Source organism: Tamandua tetradactyla, chromosome 2 (assembly GCF_023851605.1).
Source record: "Tamandua tetradactyla isolate mTamTet1 chromosome 2, mTamTet1.pri, whole genome shotgun sequence".
Classification (NCBI taxonomy): domain Eukaryota; kingdom Metazoa; phylum Chordata; class Mammalia; order Pilosa; family Myrmecophagidae; genus Tamandua; species Tamandua tetradactyla.
Window position 1 is genome coordinate 80,571,064 of NC_135328.1, and position 19,764 is coordinate 80,590,827.

General features: G+C 36.9%; 1 protein-coding gene across 14 annotated transcripts in view; it reads left to right on the forward strand.

Moving 5' to 3' along the window:
• BNC2 (basonuclin zinc finger protein 2) overlaps window positions 1-19,764 on the forward strand; it is a 406,556-nt gene that overhangs the window by 100,716 nt on the left and 286,076 nt on the right. Inside the window, exon 1 of one of the 14 annotated variants that reach the window (XM_077148103.1) lies at window positions 7,999-8,592. The exons of the other annotated variants lie outside the window; for them this stretch is intronic. The gene's annotated coding sequence lies outside the window, so the exon portion shown is untranslated. Of the gene's footprint in view, window positions 1-7,998; window positions 8,593-19,764 lie in introns of those variants that run through there. 14 annotated transcript variants of the gene reach the window in all.

Below are 19,764 nucleotides of genomic sequence, written 5' to 3' on the forward strand. Positions count from 1 at the left end.
AAATAGGGAGAGGTGATATTCAGAGTATTTGTTTTTATTTTATGAAGAGTAGTGACTGTGAACTGAAATATAAATATAAACAAGTGTGGGTAATGGTGAATTTGAAAAAAGATTTTACCAGTTGGCAGTGTGAAATGTTCCGTGGACTTAACAGTTTAGTGAGTTATCTTAGACATTTCTTTGTTGTGAATGTGCCGGTTAATAATTTACCCTTACCAAGAGGCAGAAGAAGCAATCATGCTGTGAGCAGGCTCGCTGGGGGACCATCATCTTGGCTGGAGTAATGCGCTGTTGGTTGGGACATTGGTACCAAGTGCCTACACTTCGACAGATGAAGGCTTGGGAGAGATAAGTAAGGCAGGGAAGTTTGGAATGATAATACTTCACCTAAAGTAATTGATTACTGAAAATATCCATCTAATCCACATAAAAAAGAAGATCACTTTAAATTTTAAAAAGTTTTTTTGAAGTAGGGTGGAGGAGAGAGTTGGAAAAATAGATAATTTTAAAGGAATACTTATGAAGCTTCAGAGAAGGGGAAAACTGGCCTTGCCGATTGATACCTGGGATATATTTTCTATTGCTTAGCAAAATATTGGATGCAGCTGTACATGTAACGCTTTCCTGTTGGCAGTGTGAACATTAATGTGAAAAACCTGAGTCCGTTACATTTTGCCATTCAGTTCATTTTGATGCAATAGTGAACACAACTCCACTGTAGATTTAAGTACTATTTATGTGAATTTTATTTTCCCATTTAGTCACTGAATCATATTGTAGTGTTGGCATGGTAAATTCTGTAATTTGTTTTCCTGTGAGAAGAGTGCTTTTCTTCTGTCGAATGTTCACTTCTGCATACTTTTTTTGGTTAGGCATTATGTCATTACAAAGATTTACAGTTATTTAATAATGATTTATTGTAGTAATTTATTCTGCCAGCTGTGGCACATTTTCATTGGAATTTGTAAATCACATTTATATAGAAATTTACCAGGACATGCACTTCAGGATTTAATAAAATATACTCTAAAATCTTTTTGAAGTGGATAGTTTCATGCTAACACATTTGGGATTAAGCTTTTACCTTAACAACCTTTGTTAATGTTCAAACTCTCCTGAGTCTGTCCCACAGCCTTTGAAAGAGAGGAGTCTTTGAGATTTGTTAAAATAAAATACATGGTTTTCTGGTCATCTACTTTGCTTCCAGACTATTAGTGTCATGTTGTATTTGGCCTGGGGTGTTCAAGTGATATTAAGGGACATGGAAACATTCTGACATTAGGTTCTGTGCATTGCCATAAGTTTTAATCACTCTTAAAATGTATATCCAGAATCATAATAGAGAGTAGACTTGGTAGGTTATGTTCATTTTTTAGCTTTAAGTGTCAGATTTTCTCCTTATTTGCTACTAACCATGTGGAATACATTTAGCTTTGGCTGTGTTGCCAGCTCACGCTCCTCTCACAATTTCTTTGTTTTGTAGAAATACAGCGTTACTATATTTTCTTTCTCTTTTTATAGAAGATTCTTGAGCTTTTTTTTATGGTATGTATTTGTGTAGAGAGGAATAGAATCTAGAAAAGAAGGAAAGTGCACACATTCCTTTATAAATGTATTTTTTTTTAATCTGGCAGTTTGAGAGGCTGTCTTTGAAATGCATGATTGCCAAGTAATTTGTAAAAATGACTTGTTCTCTAAGACTGCATGAAAATTTTAGTTCTAAGACTAAACTAATTCAGAGCTTCAGTCTTCTGGTTATTTTGTCTGCAACAGCATGAAACATCTCATTTGACTTACTGCTGCCCCCAAAACAAATTGACTTCATTGATCAGTTGTAATATTGTGAAGATACACTCTAAATGTGACTTGAAGCTGAAGTTGTCAGGTGATACTTAATTGTATTTAAGGCAGTGGACTTTGGACTGTCTATCTAAGATGGAAATGAAAGCTTTTGGAAATATTGCAGCCTCTGTGTTTTCCTAGAAGTATACATTTGTTTATCATGTTCAGACACTAGAAAACAGAAAAAAGCAAACTACCATAACAACTTACCAAGTGAAATGTAATTTCTCCACATTTAGCTATTTATACCACAAAACGTGACAAAGTAAAATTTATCATCTAGTTTATTTATTATTTTAAAAGAAATAATTTTCATAGAAGTTGTTGGAAATATCATTTAAATTAATTTTTCTTCAGATAGGAATTAAAATCATAGTACATTAAAAGTGAAACTTTACATTCTTTCATTAGAATGAAAACCATTAAAATATGCTTATTAAAAATATACTGTTTTGCAATATACTACTCAGTAATGTATTCTGATTTAATTTATCTAGAAAAATTCATAACACTTTTTATCTGATTAAATTTTGTGTTATCTGGACAAATGAATTTCCATAGTGTTTGATATATATTATTTTTGTTTTGAGACTACTAAATCTGCAATGAAAGGGAAATTGGGAGGTAGGCAGATTTTAAAAAGGGAACAGAGACCACCCACAGATGGCTTTTCTTCAGAGATTTCATTGCTGATCTCTTAGTTGTGGTGCATTGGTTTAAGAGACTTGTTTTCCTTGAAGGTATTTAGCACTTTTATGCTGAAGAGATCATACGAAAAGATTGAGCTCTTCTGTTTGTTTGAGCTCTGGTCTTGAATGCTTACAATATACTAGCTATCTTTATCAAATTGAAATGCAATAAGAAAGGATATTTTAGAACTAAGTTTTCTCAGTTCTGGCCTTAGTTATGATCTTAGAAATGTTTTAAGTTTTTTCTTTTGGTCTTACTTGGAAAAACATTTTAAATGATACCAAATTGGAATTTAAAGAAAAAAAAGTCATAGTTTAGGGAATACAGATAAATTCTATCTTGTAGATGAATTTTGACTGACTGGTGGTGAATGCTTTGAAGGGGCCAAGGTAGGCCAGGAGAAAAGTTCTGTACTAGATTTGCAATGCCTGCCACAGTCAGTGGAAGCATGTGCTAGTGTGAAGACTCCCGAAAGTTACTGTAATTGTTCACTTATTCACCCGTGTGCTCATTTATTCAACCAAATTTGTTGAACACTCCAAATATATAAGGCAGCATATAAAACCTACTGGAGGATATAGAGATGAAATGCATATTTGCTTTCAATCCTTTATGAGAGAGAGGCTAATTGTTCATTAACAAAAATATAAACCAGGGCAGGTAGAAGTTTTGGAGATAATGTGGTATGATCCAGTTTAGAGGTATATCAAGTTTGGGACCAAAGCAAGAAGGGCATTCAATTGCAGAAATCTAACAGACTACAGAATTTGAGTGGTCATGTGTTTACTGTTTGAGTGTGACGGGCATTTTGGAGGATGCACCTTCCCATCTGGCATAGATAGTTGATCCCCTCATCAAATTTATATCCTAGGCTGCAAGGGAAGTGAAGCACTATCTAGTATGAGCAGCCTAGAGGTGAGTGGTGAAGCTGTATGTGGTTGAATGACATGCCTGGCAGGAGAGTTGGGCAAGAGAAACAAGGATAGATAATCATTTCAGTGTTCAGCCATTTTTTAATTTCAGAAAATGCTTTAGGTAGAAAAAAATTTAACTATATAGTACATATATTGATAGCATATAGGTAAAATATCAAATTATATCTAATGTATACAATTATGTTTTAGTCTTAGAATTAAAAGTCCGTCATCCATCATTTTTCCTAAGTGGAAATCTTAGAATTATATTTCATTCCTCAGTCCTAAAATTCATGAAGTATCAGTTCTTGTTGATTATTTAAAAAACAATACAAAAACTTTTAAAAATGTATCTTTCTCACTTTATCTAGTGCATGTCCTCATGTCCTGTAGATGTCTTGGTGTCTACTGTTAGGACAAGCGCTTAGATGCTTGGGATATAAATAGATAGAAAAACAGACAAAGCTCCTTACTTTTGGAGCTCACATTCTAGAGGAATATTTGAGTATAAATATTGGGTATTTCTGCCTCAGGTCTCCCCCTTTTCTGATATGTCCTGCACACTGTTCACAGATTAAGCACAACTTCCGTTCTTTCACTTTTCTGTTAAGAGACTTAAACTTTCATCAAGGCCTCTGTAACTTTTCTCTGTGTCTATAGCAAGAGCATATTCTCTTTCTAACCTCATCTCTTATTAATATTCTTCATCCACCCTAGAAATAGTGCTTGGCTTATACTGTTTTTATTCAACTCCCTTCCACCCATTTGGAATGCTTTCTTGTCTTTTCTTTGCCTTTGAAATTATCCTTAGCTCCTTATTTTGATCAAATTGCTTATGATCCTGGAAGTACTGTAGCTAGTAACACATGTACTGACTTGTGGCACTAATGCTTGAGTAAGAGAGAGCTGTTTTTACACTTTTTAAATTTACCTCATTGTGGGTTTATGTATAGTGTCTCCAACTATTCTGTAAATTCAGGTTAAATTAGAGAACTTTGCTTAATATTAACGTCTTACTAATATAAGCACAGTTGAGAACCAGGGAAAAACTGTGCTTTGAGCATACTAAAGAGATAAAGCACCCATGCATGCTAATATACTTTAATTCTAAGATAGTTCTTTTGGATTTTGCTTAGAACTCGAACACTGTAAAACTTTATTTGGATGTCAGGACCATGGAAATATATATATTGTTCTGTTAATTCCCACCATACTTTAAAATGTGAAGAGAGTATGGAAGTATATGCAGTGGAAACAAATTTCACATCCCTCCTCAGAGAAATTTGGTAAACTTCTGTTACCAAATTCTTATGGGTATTTCCAGAAGTAACTTAACCCAAATAGAGAAATATTTATTACCCCCTCCCCAGTTCTCTTTTTTAAACATAAAGGGTAGCACACTAAATTTACCATTCTGCACTTTTGCTCATTACTCATGATTTCGTTGGAGATATTCCTTATCAATACTTAGAGCTTTTACGCATTCCTGTGTACAGATGCTTAGAACCTTTTTGAAAAGGCACATAGTAAAATCAAACAGCATATTCTAGAAGTGGGAAGAAGGTAGATTTTAGAGATCCAATAAGTAATTACAACTATTACAAGAAGAAAAGATGGTGGATTTTTAATTTAAAAAACAAAACAAAATATAAGCATTCCCAGAGTTTCACTCCCTCCACTATGAAGCAAAGAAGAGTCCTCTAAGCCCTAAGAGGACCTAATGTTATCACTACATATTGAGGTTCAAATAGAAAAATAATTGATATTAAGAAAGATATACCGTATTGAAAAAATAGGGCAGTATGCAACATCTTTTAGAAAAATTTTTGTCTAATGTGGTAGAAACATTGAGAGGCAATGAAGGATTTTGGGTTGAGCACATATTTTGAAGTAAGACCAGCTTGGTCTTGAACTCCCACTTTGACACTTAATATAAGACCTTGGCCAAGTGACTTATAATCTCTTAGCTTCAGTTTCCTTATTGGTAAGATGAGAATAATAAGGCCGATGTCATAGGGCTTGTGAAGAACTATATTTTAAATAGGAATAAAAATGTGTACCTGGCACACAACAGGTACTTGATATATATAAAGTAACATCCCCCAGATTCTTTGCCTATACAGAGTAATTAATTTCCTAAGAACTCTGAATGCTAAGATCTTATTGTAATTTTATCTTTTACGCAATTAAACATAATGCTTGTATATAGTAACAACTCCAAAGGATGTGTATTGATTCATTCCGTTCTGTAATTCTTAAGTGTCTGGCTGGGTTTTCTAAATACTCTTTACCAAAATCCTCAAATTTCTAGGAAGGGAGAACAAAGACACATAGAGATCACATGTGCAACATGAAGATGTTCAGTTTAGCCAAATGTCAGAATATCAACCATGGTGAACTGGTAAATGCTTAGCGACTGGTTCTTGGGTACTGGGGGTTCTTGGGTACTGGCACCCTGATATATGAGACATTTTCTTGTTGCCATGGTATAAATACTATCAGTGTGGCTGATTTCAAGTTACCAGTGTGAAGCCTATTGACTTGTGAAATGCCTGAAAATTTAATAGTTGGTTCAACTATCAAATCAGAACAGCTAGCACACTACCGGATTCTCAACTCCCCAGAAAACTCCTTTTCAACCCTGCGAAATGGTCCAGTCTATGCCACCAAAACATTTTTTTGGTTTTGCTTTAGTGTCGTTGTTTCTATAGTTAAGAAGTAGGACAACCTTACAATTCTACATAGATGTCTCAGGCTGGAGAGGCCAAGAGGTTCTGGCTTTGTGTTTCTTGACCCATATGTACAGTAAGAATTTCTTTTTAAAACCAGTTGTCACTGGTTAAAAACAAAAAGGCTTGAGAACTACTGTTGCTGAAATGCGACTGCCACAAAGCCCGTGCGCGTAATTGTAGCAGAGGCTCTCATATAGTCTCAGGTAATGAATTTAATCATTCTTTAAATATTTATTAATAACAATATAAGGCTTAAGAAAATACAAAAGGGAACAGTGCATTTCAGTGTCATTTTCATCAGAGGGAGGTAAAATAGAAAATATTTTTGTACTTGACATTTTGTTTAAATATAACTTTCACGTACGTGTGAATGAGTTCTCCATATATGCTGAGCTACTTGCAGAATATCTTATAGATCAGGGGTTGCAAACTTAAATGGCTATATTGGCTAGGCAAGTGATGGAACTGAAAGAAACAGATGAGATGTAATGCAGTGGAGGTGGCAGTGCGGGCTGGGGGGCTGGTATTAGAGACTGTCCATCTGAATGTGCATGCTGAAAAGAGTAATAGATATCTCTGTTGGATCCTAGCAGATTGCTGCCAGGTAAGAATGGAGCTCTCAGTTGCCATTTGTTTAGTTCCCTCACACCTTGCCCTTCACCCCCCACCCCATCCCCAGCAGTTGGCAATCCATATTTTAATTTGAAGTCTTTTGATTTTTTTTTTTTTTACATGTTGGCCAGTAATTAAATACACCAGCACACTCATATACACTCACTTTGGGAGCCAAGCAAAACAGATCTGAGGGCCAAATTTGGCATATAGGTTTCTAAGTTGGACATCTCTTTACATGCATATATATATATATATATATATGCAGCAACTTACAGTTATTGAGTGCTCATAGGTTGCGCACTGGGCTAAGCATTTGCACTAATTAAAGTATTTCATCTCCACAACAATTCTGTAAACCAGTACTATGATTTCCATGTTAGGTATAAGGAATTTTGGTGCTCAGACCATGCCAAGGTCACATGATTAATGAAAGGTTCTACCAGTATTCAAACCCAAGCAAGCTGACTTCGTGCTAACCACTGGGCAAAAGTGCTACCTCAGATATCTCTGTTCTAGGCATACCATGAGCATACACATAAAACAATATAAAGAGACTGTTGTCTAATTTTAAAGATCATGTACAATGGTAACAATTTGTATGTATATGTGTTTGAGGTTACAAAGCAATAGAATGCTATCTGCTCTCAAGCTTTATAAGATTTTTGTGATAAAGCTTAGTGGGGCCAGTGGAAAATTTCACAGGGAGTTTTCACTTTCTTTGCCACAAACTAGACATCCTGAGATTTGGGGCCAAAATGGTCTCTGTCCAAGGGCAAAAGTTCCCTCTTTTCTTGTTGCCATATTTAAACCCCACCCATGGAAATGCTCCAACCCCTGAGTGATGATCAGTTCCTCTGAGGCAAGGGTATGAAGAATGAATGTAAATCTAGCAGGAGGAGTAAATCCCAAAGGACGAAGATAAGTACTTGAGGTCAGAGACTGCATCTTTTATAGTTTGTCTACATACCAAACTCATTAATATGAATAATCATCTTAGCAGCAGTGGTTGTAGTAGCAAAAGTAATATAAGAAACTAGCTCTGTCCAATAGTTTTATGTCAAGTCTTTCATTATTCCTAGGATTCGAGGAGATCTCTTTGAGGAAGTGGTATGAAATCATGTCTTTCCCTATTTCTCCTTTCTTACATTTCTCCTAACCATATAAAATATTCTTCCACTTTTAAAATCCCCAGCCTATAGGGGTAAATTTACAAGAGTCTCTGAAGAAAAAAGGAAACAGTATACAAAAATCTATATATTTAGCCATTTTAGGTTTTTCCCCTGGGGGATTTCAGAATACCATTTGACACTGTAAACTTCTTTATGGTTTATTCACTTGGTGAGGAATGGGGGAAGAAAACAGAGCCAGTCCCTCTGGCAGTATCCTTCTCAACACTTTATACCTATCATGTGAATGGAAAGAACCCCAAACCTTCATTTTCAGAACTGTATCTCAACCCCTGGCTCCTTGAGGAAACCAGTGTGGTTCAGATGTGGGATGGGAAGAGTGGTTTGCATTGGCACCGGCCTTGCGGGTGCTTTGGGGCTGAAGCACACACAGCTGTGGGTTACAGATGCTTGCTTTCCAGTATTAATGTGGCCAACATGTGAAACCATGGCACCCACAGTACTACACAAAGGGCCACGCCTCTCATAGTTTGGGAAATAACTCTCAGCTGAAGAAATTCCTTCTTGAAATGCTAGCATACATTCTTGAACCAGAGTCCTCTTTCAAAGGGGTGGAACCAGGAAAGGGATGTCTGATGATGCTGGACTGAGCACCAAGCAGTATATCCTGGGGTATGTCTAGGCTTAGGAAATTTAACCCTAAAATAGATTTTTAAAAAGCTTCTTGTATTAGCCAGGGTTCTCTAGGGAAACAGAACCAACAGGAGATATCTGTAGACATTATGTGGTTTTATAAAATTGTCTCACATGATTGTGGGGATATACACATTCATATTATGTAAGGCAGGCTGCAGGCTGGGAACTCTGAAGAAGGTTTTTTGATCAATTCCTCTGGAGACGCTGACTGGCTGAAGTACAGTTGGAAATTCTCTTCTAACTACTGAAATCACTTTTCCTTTATAAAGCCTCCAACTGATAGGATGAAACTTTTCTCATTATTGAAGGTAGTCTCTCCAGTTGATTGTAGATGTAATCAGCCATAGTTGCAGTCAAGTGACTGATGATTTAAGTCCATGAAATGTCCTCACAATAACAGGCCAATGCTTGCTTGACCAAACAATTGAGTGGCCACCACAATGTGGCCAAGTTGACACATGAACCTAACATATCACAGTCCACCCCAATAGACATATTTTTTTACCTAACAGTACTCGCCTGTCATGTGTACAACTGGAAATGCACTAAATCTCTCTAGAATAGGGTGCAAGTCTTAGTAAAATTGATGTCCTATAACTTAAACTCTATGGCATGACACAAATACAATTTATGTACATATACAAACATACTTATATCAAAACAAAAGAAATATTCATAACATTTATAGTCCTCTTTTCTGGAACTGGGTCACATGGTCATAGTTCATATTTATCACTACCTTTTTCCACTACCCATTCCATATTCCGTTTACCCTCAACAAGCACCTCAGCTGGCCTTTTTTTCTTTGCCTTATGGGGTGATCCAAACCTCCGTTCCTCAAGTGTCTTAGCCATTGGTGATCCTCCCTGGATTAAGTTGTTGTAGTTTTGCACTGACTTTAATCACAGGATACATTAGTATTCGAGGCAAACTCTTCTTTACCTCCATTGTGTAGTCCTATTATCCCTTGATGGTAAGGATCAATCACTCGAGCCAGTACAGAAATTCCCTTTTTTGCTTATTGATTCAGAGGCATGAGGAACCTAAAGTGACCAGGTGGCAGTCTTAACTTCCAGTTCAATGGAATCTTTGTTTCTTCAGGTGGAAGCGCTCCTCCTTTTGGAACTAAGATCTGTAGACCAGCAGAGCTTAATGTTGGAGGGACAGGAAGCAAAAATTAGTGTAGCTCACTAGGGATGATAGTGAGTAGAGCCACCAAATGCTTGAAGAAGGTGGAGCCTAGAGTTCAGCCACCATGGTCCTTGATGCTTGATGAGTGTGGAGCCAAGAGCCTGGCCATCACCCCAATGCTTAGAGATGTTGGAGCCTTCACCCAGTTTGGGGAGAGCATGACTGCTGCACAAGCCCTTGGAAAAGATGGGGTTGCCATTCCATTTGGCCTGGAGAACAAAGCGTCATTCCATAGATGACTTTTGATATCTAATGGAGTATATACCCTGCAGGGGGGTTGGAATTGTTTGAGACCTGTGACTCCTGTTTTCCTTCCAGTTTCTCCCTATGACAATAGGAAAGTTTATCCTATGACTGGCCCTCCATTGTATACTGGAAGCAGATAACTTGTTCCCTACTTTTCACTGGTCCACAGCCATAGATTTTTCCCCAGGAGAGGCTACATCTATGACCGATTTTGATGAAACTTTCCACTTAATATTGTTACTGAAATGACTTAAGGCTTTTGGGATGTTTTGATGGAATGAATTTATTTTGCATATGGAAAGAACATGTTTTGGGGGGTCCAGAGGGTGGAATGTGATGGTTTGAAGCTGTATGTGCCAGAAAATAAGGTTCTTAAAATTAACCCATTCCTATAAGTAAACCTATTATAAGTAGGTCCTTTAGATTAGGTTATTTAAGTTAAGGCATGGCCCAAGGTGGGTCTTAATCCTCTTTTTGGAATCCTTTATAAGAGATGAAATTCAGATAAAGAGAAAGAAAGCCAGTATAGTAAGAAGCTGCAAGCAAGAAACCTGGAAGAGATAGGAGAAACCAGAAGGTGCTACTATGTACCTTGCCGTGTGACAGAGGGATCACCAGCAGCTTGTTTTCAGGAAGAGGGTATCATCTTGATAATGCCTAGATTTGGATAGTTTCATGGCCTCAGAACTGTAAGCCTATGATCTAATAAATTCCCATTGTTAAAAGCCAACCCCTTTCTGGCATATTGCTTTCAGCAGCCTAGCATACTAGGACACCACTCTCAACCTTCGATTCATAAATTCCACATTCCAGGGTGTGTGTGTAGCAGACAGTTTGTACACTCGAGCCATTCTTTAGTTTCTTTGGAGATGTCAAGTGCAACCTATTAGCAGTGGTTGTCATTTGGCTGATTCAAGGTGTGTGAAAAATGTTTCTACCAGTTTTTATTTCTTAAGGCTGTCTCCCAAGATGATAGGACCAGAGAAAACTACATACAAAAGAAAGGAAAGTTAAATAACCAGAACTCTTTCCAGGACACAGAAAGTTTTGTCCCTTTTCACACGTGAGACCTGCAGTCCTTTCTAATAGTACACTTCAGAGAGCTGGGATATTTCCACCACCCTCCCCCCAATTCAGTTGGTGAACTTGTACTCTCATTCAGGTACAATTTCCAATGAAATAGTAGCTTATAAGTATCCAGAAGTTAGTTTATTGACTCCTATTGCACTTCTGAGCACCTAATAAATAATTTATTAGTCTGATGGATATGTGGCTACCTAACTATGGGGCATGAAATATGCACTGTTTTTCTAATATACTGTAGGGAGACCTGTTTATAAAGTATTTAGTATTGGTTTTATAGTGCACTGATGACAACAGGAGACCACGAAGCTCAAAGATCAATCTCATTTTGGACCACAGTATTAATGCTGCTTTATAAAGCTCTATGACAGGTCACTTAGACAGTGGTACTCGCAGGAAGGACTCTGTTAGGAAGGCAGGCAGTAGTGGTTGCCAGTGCAGTGGATGAATGACTTGGTCCAAGTCCCTGAGGTGACTCTGGTAGTTGCTGATGTTGGCCAGGTGATGAAACTCATCGTTCCTCTGTTCTCTAGAGGGATTCTGGATTGAAAGTGCTGACTTTTGCTAATGCAGACCTCACTAATTGTGCAGAGAGGTGGTGTGACTTTGGACTGCACAAGCTTTTCTGGACATACAAATCAGGCAGGAAGGAGGAGTGGAACTTACTTCTTCTCAGTTTTGTCTTGCATTTGCTCATGAAGTGGCATTCATCTACTTCCCATACTCCAGCCTCACGAGCCACGTATGTGACCTAGCATAACATATTCTGATTTGTGTTTTCCTCGGGCAATTTGATTAGCCAGGGATATTCATAGACATTTTTTTAAACCCTACATAAAAGAACACTGAAAATTGGAGGATACCTAAATAAAGATGAAATGATTTCATTCAAAAGTCAGTGTTTTACTTTTATTTTCTCTGTAAGAACTGTATGGCATGGGAATGTTTTATAGAGGCAGTGTTAGGATTTGTGTTTTGGAGCAAGACAGTTTTCTTTTTGTTATAAGAACCCCTTGCTGTTCTGAGTATCTACTTCTCGAACTGGAAACTCTGAGATCCCCTTTCTTGAGCCCAGTTGGCTTGCTTGTTATTTTTTATGCATTTTGGGGAACCCATCCTGAGTACTCTCTGCTGTTCACCATTTAGTTTATTCATTTCTCAGTGCCTCATGGTTTTGTTTATCCTCTCCAGTTGGGCTAGACCTTTTTAACCAACTAGTAGTCCCTGATTTCATCCTATCATGTCACTCCTAGCAAGGGACCTCATTTTTTACTTTTCTGAGATGATCCTTTCTTTTTGCAACTATCATTATTAAGCACCCTATTGGACCTGTATTACTCAAGAAGGATAAAGCTTGTGTCCCTTTCAGAGGGAGTTGCATAATAATTGGGATTCTGAGATGAACACTCTCAATATATTTTTTAACCAGAGAATTATATATATCTCTTCCTTCGGTTTCTGAGTAAAACAATCTTTCCTTTCCCTTCAGCAGCACCTTTTCACTTGTGCTTCTGATCACATTCTCTCCTAGGACCTTGAATTATTTGCCCTCTCACTTAGATCTTCAGTGTCATTTTCTCCACTGGTTTTTTCCCTTTTCCTAGCGTGTATTGTAAACAAACTTTCAAAACATAACACAACTTCTCTCAGGCCCTGCTCATGTTTCAGGCCACCATTCTGTTACTTTACTTGCTTCTGTGATAAACTTCTGTAAAGAATGTTTTATCTTTTCTGTCTCTTTGTCTTTGTAACATGCTTCTTACCTTCTTTGAAGTGTGACTTCTATAACTTCTGTAGCTATCATTCACTAGAACATGTCTGTTATAACTCAAAATGTACTTATAAAATGTTCCAGCTACAAATAGGCACAAGGAATGGTATAATGAAACCTGTTTACCTAAAGCTTAAGAACTGAAAACTTAAAAATGCATCTGAGGCCCTGGGTCGCCCTTTCAGTCATATCCTACCAGCTGGAGGCTCCTATCCTCCTGTCCTCTTTTCCCCTCCTTTGTTCTCAAGCTATTCTGATTGTGGTGTTATCATTTACATACATTTTTGTAAAATGTCTAAATGTCTTATAAAATCTTTGTAAAATCTGTCTTCCCTTATTCAGAATACTGAACAATCTTGAGATTCCTATTAATACTGCTCCTTTTGTCTTTTTCCTCCCAAATATATGGGCATCCCCCCAAAATGCTAGCTGTGGCCACCTTCTCTTACCTCTTGTGTCACTTCTGTGGCTTTCAGATCTGATAACTCCAATATCAATCTGTGTTTTGAATAATTCTTGTTGTCAGATTATCTCTGTGATCTGCTGCTACCAAAACTGAGCTCGCTATATATTTCCACAGACTAGTTAATAGAGCTACCATTTTTCTTTTGATCAGAATATGAGAGCTTTAGTGCCATCTGTGACTCTTCTCTTTTGTTGCCTATCTTTCACCAATCATTCTTGGTCCCTTGATTTTATCTCCACAGTATCATTTGTATCTTGTCAGTAGTCATTTTACCTATATAGAATCTTCTTAATTGATCTCTTCACTTCTGTCTTTGCCCACTGGCGTCCATTTGTCTTACTTTTTCCAAATAAATCTTGGAGTGTAGTAATGATTGCACCATGCTGTTGTTGAGAAGCGTTCAGAAGTTTTGAGTGTTGGTAGGTAATAGGATAAATAGCAGTGGAGTATAAGACTAATTACTATTAATTCTTATTGTCTATTCTGTCCCTTTCATTCATCACTTCGCTACACATCCTCTTCCTTATGTTCTCTTCAAATTGGACAACTTTTCTAGGAGTTTTATCAGTCCTTCAGTGCTAGCTCAAACACTGTCTGTTTAGAAGCTTTCTCTTACTGTACCAGCTCAAAGGAATGTCTTCTTATTCCAATAGAATTCTGTGTTTGCTTTTCTTACCACATTTATTAAGGTGGTTTTTGTACATGGCTTGCTTCCTATATGCAGTAAAATGTAAACTTCTTGAGACCAGGGATGGTGACTTAGCTCTTGTGTTCCCCAAGGCTTCTTGTAGTTGGCAAATAGGGCCTTGATGAGTATTCCCTAACAATGACTAAAAATATTTAATTTAAATTTTTTCTTTATAAAAAATGGGGGAAAGGGAATGAAGAACTGAGCCTGGACAAAATGTATTCCTTATCAATTAGGAAATTATTCAGTCGTTCTCCCTTTTTGACTTTTATTCTTTCCAGGGTTTGTTTATTTAACTGTTGGCTGCTGTCAGCGTTAGAGATTATTAACAGTAAAATATGCTTGGGGGGTCACAGAAATATATTTGTGTACTTGTTCTTTTAAAAAAATCTGTCTTGATATACTCAGTGCTTCTAAGTAATGCTGTCTGCAGGATATATATAATTTTCCTCTCTCAGTCTCTCAACCAGCGGGTTCTGTGCACCCTCCCCCAGCAGTCATAATTACATATCAGAGAAGGACAGCCTCTACAGTAAGATGGGCAAGCAGTTTCAAGATCCCGTATTATAGGGTTGAGACTTCTCAGGCTGAGGTGTTTTGTTCTTTTCTTTTATAATCTACTTGGATAATCTTACATTCATTCATTGCCTATTTGTGGTCTCTCTCACGTAATTATTCTTTCCCCCCATTTATTACCATTCACACTCATCAACCTCCTTTGAAACTCAGATATTTATCTGCTCCCTCACACTTCTTAACAGCAAAGAAGTTGTTGCAAGCAGTAGATTTGTGGCAGTTATATGAATGACTTTCATATAAAATATCTGCCCTCTTTTGTTCTTTTATTCCCTCTCCCCGTTTTTTCGTTTTCTTTCTTCCTTTTCTACAACTAGTTGATTGTTATCATTGCCATTTTTAGTAGTAATAGCACCAATGGCACTAGTAGTAAACTTTCAGAACTGAATTGAAGTATACATACAGAAAAGCGCTCAGTCTTAAGTGTACAGTTTGAGGAATTTTAACAAAGTGAACACACCCAGGACCACCAACTAGACAGAGACAGGATTGCCTGAATCCTAACAGCTTCCTTTATGCCTCTTCTAGTCACTGCTCCCCAACTAAGGTAATCCCTCTTCAGACTTCCTAAGGTATTAGTTTTTCCTCTTTTTAAGTTGATATTAATAGATACCAGTCAACTTTTGGGTTCCTTCATTTTGAAAACAGTCTCCCAAGTTCATTCAGATTTGCTCTATTTCAACATTTTTTTCATATATAAATATATATGCATATATAAAATAGTCTGTGTTCATTTTCTGAAGATTTCAAAACTTCAGGTACATAGATATGTCATCCTTTTACTTTGTCAGGTTCGTGGATTGACCATAAGGAGGTACCATCTGTAGAGATTTTTAAACTATTTTTCTGGGGTAACTCCAAAGGCAGTTTTGGATTTTGTAATAATTTTATAAGACATAGAGTCCTAAAACAATATTTTCCTGGTTGTCTGTGAATCTTAATCTTCCTCTCTGACAATAATTTGAATTATTATTATAACATCTTCTATAAGGGCTGCAGGCTTTTCAGTCCATAAACTTTTAAAGGAAGTAAATAAATAAATAACTTTTAACTTAACAGTCCTTACAACTCTTTGTGATCATACAAATACCCTTCACTGCTCGCCAGTCTGGTGTTTTTTGTTTGTTTGTTTGTTTGTTTGTTTTGATATTCAATTAAGGAAATATATTACTGATTGTTTTCCTTAGAAGATTTCCCAGAAAACATAAACTTTATGGAAAGGATAGAAAGAAGCCACTGTCACTTTTTGTACCTGAAAGAAGGTTAATAAAGTCATTTTCTTCTTTTTAAACCAAAGTAGGGTAGATAAAGTGTTTGACTTTTGTGGGTATGAGATTCATGCTGACTTTGGGTGCTTCTGCGTTTGTGAATGTCTTGACTGTAAGGATTCATCATTTCCCCCACATTTGGTAACGACCTCACCTACCACACCCTGTGCTTTTTTTTTTCGTAGTATTATCAAGGGATTATGGCATTTGGATATTTCCTTGATGTGTTTCAGTGAAATTGAACCCCTGATTAGACTGCCAGAGGATACTACATCACAATGATTGTTCCTCTTGGAACAGGGACAAATGTCAACCCGAATGGCTTCTCCCTTTTTCTCTAAAGTAGGTGAAACTTTCAGATAATATTTATTCATGAGGGGGTGTTTTGGCCACACTGTTTAAAGTGATTTAAACCTATGCCCTATTCAGACATGTTAAGAGGTCGCTTTTCTCTCTGGGTCTGAGGTCACACAATGATATTTTTTTTTTTTTTTTTTTTTTTTTTAAAGGAAAGACAGAGAGAAGGAAGGAAGGATGGAAGGAAGGAAGAAAGGGAAACATTTTTAAACATTTTCTTGTTTTATTGTATTCTGTTTCTCCGTTTTTTGTTACATGGGCTGGGGCCGGGAATCGAACCGAGGTCCTCCGGCATAGCAGGCAAGCACTTTGCCCGCTGAGCCACCGCGGCCCGCCCTCACAATGATATTTTAAGTTTAAAAAACTTTCTCTCTTCATGTAGGTGACAAGTTTTTTTTTTTTTTTTTTTTTAAAGGAAAGACAGAGAGAAGGAAGGAAGGATAGAAGGAAGGAAGGAAGGAAGAAAGGGAAACATTTTTAAACATTTTCTTGTTTTTATTGTATTCTGTTTCTCCGTTTTTGTTACATGGGCTGGGGCCGGGAATCGAACCGAGGTCCTCCGGCATAGCAGGCAAGCACTTTGCCCGCTGAGCCACCGCGGCCCGCCCTGACAAGTTTTTTTTAATATGACTACTACATTTTGTACAATGCTTTGGCAAAAACAAGCCAACCCAAAACTCAAGGCCTGCCTGCCGGTCTTACACCTTGGGCCGTGATCTTGTCCTCTGAAATCCCCATACTGTTCCACATGTGGAAATGCCCAGCATACACCACCAGAGCCACTGGAATAGGAGTAGTTGGAACAAGTGCACGTACAATTCTAACACAGACACTTGTAGAGGAGAACGGGACCAGTGATGGAGAATGACAGAGACAAAACGATATTGTTTTTCCTTTCCTCATTTGAATCTGTAAAGATCCTTGGGTACATTCAGAATTAGTCAATCCAGAAACTGTTAAGTCTATGCCCTAAATTTTTAAGAGAATAAACAAGATGTCCCCAAAGAGACACATTTGTAGAGGAATTAGCTGCAGATTTCCATTCATTCACACACAAGTGTGGCAGTAGGTTAGATTCAGTAGTTTGCATGAACGCATCATCTTTGAAATCTGAACTAAAAGCTGCTACATTCAGGGTTGGCTAGGTTGTCTAATAAATTGAAACACAAAGAAGAATTGTTAAATAGAAAGATCCAACTAGTGTACACCCAAAGTTTTCTTCAAGATCATCATACTCTACGCTATGGAGCAGGTGTCTGTGAAGGAGAGGTGTCATTCCAAGGATGGTTATGGAAAGAGATTAGGAGCTAGTAGAGAGTGCACAGATTTAGGTGTAAAAGACAGGTGATGTCCTAATCGTGAAGATGAGACCTTAATACATAGAGATGACTGTTATTATCAGAACTCTATTTTATGAGCTACTCTTTAATATTTCTTCTCTCTATTCTCCCCTGCCCAAGATAAAAGTCAAGGAACAAAGGAATAATTTTTCATCTTTTGTTTGTATGTGTGTTTTTGGTGAACTTTTCCCCGTCTTCTGATTGTATTACATATGACAGTCAGAAGAAAACGGGCAGTTTAGATTATGATACAATTATTCACAAAGGGAAAACCTCAGTTGAAATTACTGTTAGATTTACTTTTTCTCTGTTTTTTTCTTTATAGTGAGTCAAAAATACCTTCCCCCTAAATTTCTATAGAAAATGAAACTTTGCACACTAAAGTAAGGATGGCAGGTTTCAGGCTAAAAAGGTTGCTGTCAACTTTTTTTCCTCAGGAATATGGAAATTTTGTTGGATTATCTGTTCAGAGGAGGTTTCCTTTATGAATTCTTTCTCATTTTTTCACTTAAGACATCTGTTAACATTTCACACAGTCCAACAGATGTTGCAAAGCAAGTCCCATACTTTGTTCTCAAGAAAAATGGCATTTCCTCAATTGGTTTTACCTACCTCTATGACAGGGCACAGCTTCTTTCTGCATAATTTGTAAATACTAAGTTATATACATTAATGTGATTGGAATTTATAGTGTTAGCATTATTTTCATATGGTAAAGTGTGAGTTTCATTAGAAACTAGTTTACATGTTGCTGTAGAGTTGAGAGGGCAAAACATTAAAAAAAACTCCTTTGAGAATGGCAACCTGATTCCACATACAAAAACGCATAACCAGTTATTAATTTTTTTCCATAAAATAAGTCAGTTACAAAAGCTTGAGTTGTTTTGCCATAAGGAAGTCTGATTGTCATGCGACGCGGAGCGTCGTTTTTATTATTTTGGCAAGAACAGGGACAGTTTTGTCTTGACAAGCCATTTGAATACCAGTATGTGTCACATGAAAAACCACTGATCTTTAACCCAGCTCTGTACTTAACCAAGCCTTGAAAATGAATAGTAAATAAAAGAAGAGCAAAGGCCAGTTTACTGTCATTACAGATTACAGAATCTGTTAACAGCTGCAGAACTGAACCCAGGGAATTGCAGGTATTGTTCAGTATACCAGTAAATGTCCTGGAGATGCTTGCCGAACTGTATATAAACCTTACATTTATTTTATATTTGCTTAGGATTTACATTGCTGGAAACATAGCTAGAAAAAAATGAAAATCCTTGCGTACTTTCTCGGTGCACTAAATGTATGCCTTTATCACTAAACCATATATATTTACATAGTACTGTTTCAGTGAGGATTTTTTCCTGCCTTCAGTTACAGAACTCATTTTAAGAAAGCAGTGTGCTTTTAAAAGAATTATTAAGAAAAGGAAAAGTATGCAGTCCACAAACATACACATAACGCAGGATCCTTTGCTCACTTGCTTCTTCAGGTATTAATTGGGCTGATTTTTGCACCAACATACAATCTTGTAGAAAATGGAGGGAAACTCTCCAAACCCACCTCAATACCCAAATATTGAAAAGATCAGTAACATTTTAAACAGTCAGTTTTGGGAATTATTGCTTAGCGAGCTAACAAGAAAGAACACACTTTCTTACTCTGCTGGTGGAATTGCTTTGTGCCTCCCTATAGTCTTGTTATCCCACACTAACTGAAATGCAAATTCTTTGCCACTAATTGGATCTCATTGAGGGTACATACACAGTATGTAGTGATATGCAAAAGAGGTTTTAAAAAATAAAATTTCTTTGTAATTACAGCTTTTAATTATTATCTAAAACATTGCCATCTATAGTATAGGTTTAGTAATTTTTTACAGTTATTTCAAAAGTATGCTTATAACTAAGGTGGCAGTTCAAAATTTATGTGAAAAAAATTTATTTTTAGTTATGAATAACTGGGTTTTATTAAAGTCCTATAGAGGTAAAGATTTTTTTTTTTGAAGTTTAGGATTTAGTATCTTAGAGCCAGTATACTGAGGGCATGTTAAAGTTTGTAATCCTTTCCTTGATAAATAGAACATTTTACATGTTAAAACACCATAAATACCAGAGATCACTGACTTCTAAAAGCTGTTACCGATGTTTTTCCTTCAATTCTCCAGG